Below are 6,509 nucleotides of genomic sequence, written 5' to 3' on the forward strand. Positions count from 1 at the left end.
TTACCCAACTTTCATGGCTTAGATTCTGAAAATCGATACATGCATTTACGAGAATTTGAAGAAGTGTGCAACACATATAATGATCTAAATTATAGCATGAACACCATTCGACTTAAGCTTTTTCCTTTTTCTTTAAAAGATAAAGCTAAAACTTGGCTACAAAATCTTAGATCGGGATCCATTCGAACTTGGGATGAATTGCAACAACAATTTTTGAAAAAGTTTTTTCCATCTCATAGAACAAATTCTTTCAAAAGGCAAATCATCACTTTCACTCAAAAACAAGGAGAAACTTTTTATCAGTGTTGGGATAGATATAAAGAATTGCTTAATCTTTGTCCACATCATGGTTTTGAAATTTGGAGAGTTGTTTCTCAATTTTATGAAGGCTTAACACCTAAAGATAGGCAAATGGTTGAATTTATGTGTAATGGAACATTTGAAGATAAAGATCCAAATGAGGCAATTGAGTATCTCGATTCATTAGCTGAAAATGCTCAAAATTGGGACACTATAGGTACAATCGAACCATCAAACAAGATTCAATCTCCTACATCTGGTGGAGGTATGTACACTCTCAAAGATGAACATGATCTTCAAGCTAGATTTACCTCTTTGGCAAGAAAAGTTGAGGCACTTGAATTGAAAAAGAATGGTCAATTAAAATCTGTTCAAGAAATTGCATGTCACATCTGTGATACAAGTGATCATTCTACAAAAGATTGTCCCACTTTGCCTTCTTTTAAAGAATGTCTCCATGAACAAGCCAATGTTTTAAACAATCTCAAAAGGCCAAATTTTGAACCATTTTCTCAAAGTTACAATCCAGGTTGGCGAAATCATCCAAATTTTAGTTGGAGGAATGATAATGCTGCACAATTTTCACAACCACATTTCCAAAATCAACAAAATTTTCAAAATTATGCACCTTATGTTCCTCCACCTAAAAGGAATTTGGAAGATATATTGAATTCTTTCATTGCAAAGCAAGAGTCTATCAATACTCAAACTGCTCAAACCATGACAGATTTGAAAGATACTCTTGCTAAATTTGCATCTGCACTTAATGTTCATGAAAAAGGTAAATTTCCTTCACAACCTCTGCCTAATCCCAAGGATCATCATTCACAAACTGGAACTTCTGGAACTCAACCGATGGATCAGGTAAAATCTGTTATTACCCTTCGAAGTGGTAAGGTTGTGGAAAAATCCATTCTTGAACCTTTTGAAGATGATGATAAATCAACTCCAAAGGGTAAGGAAGTGGAACCCATAACTTGCGAAGAAGAGGTTCAATAGACAGTGTCACCACCATTCTCTCATGCATTGAAAAATACAAAAAAATCAAATTTGAATTCTGATATATATGATATTTTTAAACAAGTAAAAGTTAATATTCTTTTATTAGATGCAATAAAACAGGTACCATCATATGCCAAATTTTTGAAAGACTTGTGCACTGCGAAAAGAAAGCATTTTTAGCCGAACAAGTAAGTGCAATCATTCAAAATAATAATTCTTTGAAATACAAAAACCCTGGTTGTCTAACTATTTCTTGTATTATTGGAGAACAAAAGATTAAAAAAGCCTTGCTTGACCTTGGAGCTGGTGTGAATTTACTTTCATATGCAGTTTATCAAGAACTCAATCTAGGCGAGTTAAAACCTACTTCCGTAACAGTTTTACTTGCTGATAGATCTGTTAAAGTGCCAAGAGGTATGGTAGAAGACGTGTTGGTCCAAGTTGATAACTTTGTATATCCTGTCGATTTCATTGTTTTAGATACACAACATATCGAAGCTTGTAATGCAATTCCTGTAATTTTAGGTCGTCCATTTTTAGCAACTTCTAATGCTCTTATAAATTGCAGGAATGGAATAATGAAGTTGTCATTTGGTAACATGACCTTGGAGCTTAATGAGTTTAATCTTTATAAGCAACCACATGACAAAGGAGATGAAAGTGAAGATGAAAATTTTATTGAAACTCTTGAGGAAGAAAACATTCAAGAAGGGAGTAATCGTGATCAATTAGATATTTGTTCAATTGAAACTGTTAAAGAAAATATTGAAATTGATCTTGATGATTTTATCAGGTATCACTCGTTACCAGGATCAGAGAAAGAATTTGATGCAAAATATGAGAACAAAGACGAACCACCCATATTGGAGTTAAAACCCTTGCCAGAAGAATTGAAGTATGCATTTCTTGGAGAAGATGAAACATATCCGGTGGTAATTTCTTCCAAACTAGCAAGTGATGAAGAAGGTAAATTAGTTGATATGCTTAAAAGACATAAAAATGCAATTGGTTGGACACTAAAAGATCTCAAGGGCATTAATCCACTAATTTGCACTCACAAAATTCACTTAGAAGAAAATGCAAAAACATCTCAACAACCACAAAGGAGATTAAATCCACACATGAAAGATGTTGTGAAAACTGAAGTTCTCAAACTACTTGATGTTGGGATTATCTACCCTATTTCTGATAGTAAGTGGGTAAGCCCAACACAAGTAGTTCCGAAAAAATCTGGCATCACAGTGATAAAAAATGAAAAAGGTGAATTCTTAACAAGTCGAGTCTCATCTAGTTGGCGGATGTGTATTAATTATAGAAAAGATCATTTTCCATTACCATTTTTAGATCAAATTTTAGAAAGAGTAGCAGGTCATCCATACTACTGTTTTCTTGATGGATATTCAGGTTATTATCAAATTCCCATTGCACTCGAAGATCAAGATAAAACTACATTCACATGTCTTTTTGGAACATTTGCATTTAGAAGGATGCCATTTGGATTATGCAATGCCTCAGCAACATTTCAAAGATGTATGATAAGCATTTTTTGCGACATGGTTGAAAATTGTTTGGAAATTTTCATGGATGATTTAACTGTCTTTGGGAATACAATTGATAATTGTCTTGAAAATTTGGAAAAAATTTTAAAAAGATGCGAGGAAAAAGGTCTTATTTTAAATTGGAAAAAATGTCATTACATAATTACTTCTGGAATTGTTTTGGGACATGTCGTGTCATCTCATGGAATTGAAGTTGATAAAGCAAAAGTTGATGTCATTGCCAATTTACCCCCTCCAAAAACCATTAAAGAAATTCGCTCATTTTTGGGACATGCTGGATTTTATAGGAGGTTTATAAAGGACTTTAGTTTAATCTCTAAACCCATTTGTAACCTCTTAACAAAAGACATAGTGCATTTGAGTGGACTCAAGAATGTCAAAATGCTTTTAATAAAATCATTCGACATTTAACATCAGCTCCTATCATGCAACCTCCTGATTGGTCTTTACCATTTGAAATCATGTGCGATGCGAATGATTATGCAGTCGGGGCAGTATTGGGTCAAAGAAGAAAAGGTAAGCCTTATGTGATATATTATGCAAGTAAAACTTTAAACAATGCTCAAATGAATTACTCCACAACTGAAAAAGAACTACTTGCTGTAATATTTGCATTAGATAAATTTCGTTCTTATTTGATTGGATCAACAACTATCGTGTTTACTGATCATTCTGCTATTAGATATTTGTTGACCAAACAGGATGCAAAGCCACGACTGATACGATGGATTTTGTTGCTCCAAGAATTTGACATTGTGATCAAAGATAAAAAAAGAACCGAGAATGTCGTAGCCGATCATTTATCGAGACTAGTAACATGATCATCTTGTGAAATGACACCAATTAACGATAATTTTCCTGATGAACATCTATTTTCAGTTACTACTACACCTTGGTTTGCTAACATAGTAAATTTTCTTGTGACAGGAAAAATGCCACCGCAATGGAGTTCTCAAGATAAAAGAAAATTTTTGAATGAGGTAAAAAACTTTTATTGGGATGATCCGTATCTGTTCAAGTATTGTCCGGATCAAATTTTTCGACGTTGCATACCCGACAATGAGGTAAGTAGTGTCATTAAATTTTGTCATTCAGAAGCATGCGGAGGACATTTTTCTTCAAAGAAAACAGCTGCAAAAATCTTGCAGTGTGGATTTTATTGGCCCACTTTGTTTAAAGACACCCACGAAATCTGCAAGATCTGTGAAAATTGTCAAAAATTGGGTGCGATTTCAAAAAGAAACATGATGCCTTTGAATCCTATTATTGAAATTGAAATCTTTGATTGTTGGGGAATAGATTTTATGGGACCTTTTCCACCGTCGTTTGGATACTTGTATATTTTAGTTGCAGTTGATTATGTTTCCAAATGGATAGAGGCAATTCCATGTCGAACAAATGATCATAAAATCGTCATCAAATTTTTAAAAGAAAATATTTTTAGTAGATTTGGAATTCCTCGAGCCATGATAAGTGATGGGGGAACTCACTTTGTTAATAAACCATTTGCTTCATTAATGAAAAAATATGGTATTACTCACAAAGTAACTACTCCTTATCATCCTCAAACAAATGGACAAGTTGAATTAGCTAATAGGGAGATAAAGCAAATTTTGGAAAAAACTGTTAACTCAAATAGAAAAGATTGGTCTCTGCGACTTAATGATGCACTTTGGGCATATCGAACAGCTTTTAAAACATCATTGAATATGTCTCCCTATAGGTTGGTTTACGGAAAACATTGTCATTTGCCTGTGGAATTGGAACATAAAGCTTATTGGGCGATCAAAACTTTTAATTCAAGCATGGATGATGCCAACAAATTGCGCAAATTGCAACTTAATGAACTTGATGAACTCAGAAATGACGCGTATGAGAATTCAAGGATTTATAAAGCAAAAATCAAATCATTTCATGATAAAACAATTCTTAGAAAATCTTTTGAGATTGGTAAAAAAGTTTTGCTTTATAATTCGCGACTTCACATATTCTCAGGAAAATTACGATCAAGATGGACAGGTTCATATGTTGTAAAACATGTGTATCCTTATGGAGGTGTGGACATTGAAAATCCTAAAAATGGTGATGTTTTTAAAGTAAATAGACAAAGGCTTAAACCATTTTTAGAAAATGAAATTTTTCAAGAAGAGTTTATTTCCCTTTCCGATCCTTGATTTTTTTTGTGTTGCATTTAATTTTGTTTGTTTTTATTTCAGGTTTCCTTAATCTTTTTATTTTCCCGGTTAAATGGCGGATAACGGTACTCCGTGACTCTCATAGTCGGTTTAATCAGTTTCCCATAATTGCTGATACAAAAATTAAAAAAATTCATTTCTTTTCTTTTCAAAATGGATGAAATTCTCTAAAAAATTTGTAAATATTTTCCATCTGTTTCTGAAAATGTTCTAAGAAAAATTTATGCAGGAAGATGTGAAAGATTGAAATTGCCAATGCAAAAAGGAATTCCAGAAGATATTCGTCTTGTAATAGAAGCTAAGGTCCGATTAGGAGGAGAAGTTCCACAATCATTGCTCATTCGATATTTGCCTGGATTAGGAAAAAGCACTTATGCGAAAAAACGAAGGGCCAAAAGTTTAGGGGTTTGTCATAAGTGTGCAAGATGGACTTGTGACAAACGATGCAGATCTTTGGGATGTGTTTCCAATAACAGAGAAGATAAAATTGGTTTCATTGAGAATGAGCTGAGTAAGGAGTCTTTAGATAACATCTTATGGACTCTTGAGACGCATTCTAGTGGACATGTGCATATTGAACTTCTCCGTTTATGGAAACAATTCCAAGATGAGCGTCATAGTCTTGGGAATCCGACTAAAAAAGACCCTTTTTGCCAATTTATAAGAAAATTGGATGGGAAGCATATCCTCGACTCATAGAAGGCGTTGAAGCCGTTTCTGGACGTAAAACCAGAGGAAAATTGTGAGCTACAATCACACTACTGTTTATATGCATGTGTGTTATTATTTTTTTTACTGTTTATTCTGTTTACAACTGTGACCTATAGTTTTGTTATGATAACATATAACCCCTATAAAATCTCTCATCTTTCTCTCTATTTTCGCATACCAAAAAGAAAGTAAAGACATGGCTGGATCCTCTGCACAATCATTGAAAAATATTTGTGTATTTTGTGGGTCGGGTCTTGGAAAAAATGAAGTGTTTGTAGAAGTAGCAAATAATCTTGGAAAGATATTGGCTGAGAGAAAAATTCACTTGGTATATGGGGGAGGTAATATTGGGTTAATGGGATCTGTTTCAACATCTGCTCATCTTGGAGATAGTCAGGTTTTGGGTATTATTCCTACAGCTTTAGCTGAAGGAAATATTACAGGTGTTACGATTGGTGAGGAATTAAAAGTTTCTTATATGTATGAAAAAATCACAAAAATGATTGAAAATTCTGATGCTTTTATCGCACTACCAGGTGGTTTTGGTACATTAGAAGAAATTTTTCACACTGTTTCTTGGGCACAACTTAATATCCATAATAAACCTGTGGGCTTGTTGAATATCAATAATTATTATGACAGTTTGTTGACATTTCTTGATAAAGCTGTGGAACAGAATTTCATTTCAGAAAATTCACGAAGAATGCTCATCTCTGCTTCGACTGCCGACCAATTAATTGAT

At 33.6% G+C, this 6,509-nt stretch overlaps 1 pseudogene; it reads left to right on the forward strand.

Moving 5' to 3' along the window:
• The first annotated feature begins 411 nt into the window (after nt 1-411).
• LOC140979032 (uncharacterized) lies at nt 412-5,755 on the forward strand (annotated as a pseudogene).
• The last annotated feature ends 754 nt before the right edge of the window (nt 5,756-6,509 follow it).

Source organism: Primulina huaijiensis, chromosome 6 (assembly GCF_012295235.1).
Source record: "Primulina huaijiensis isolate GDHJ02 chromosome 6, ASM1229523v2, whole genome shotgun sequence".
Lineage (NCBI taxonomy): Eukaryota > Viridiplantae > Streptophyta > Magnoliopsida > Lamiales > Gesneriaceae > Primulina > Primulina huaijiensis.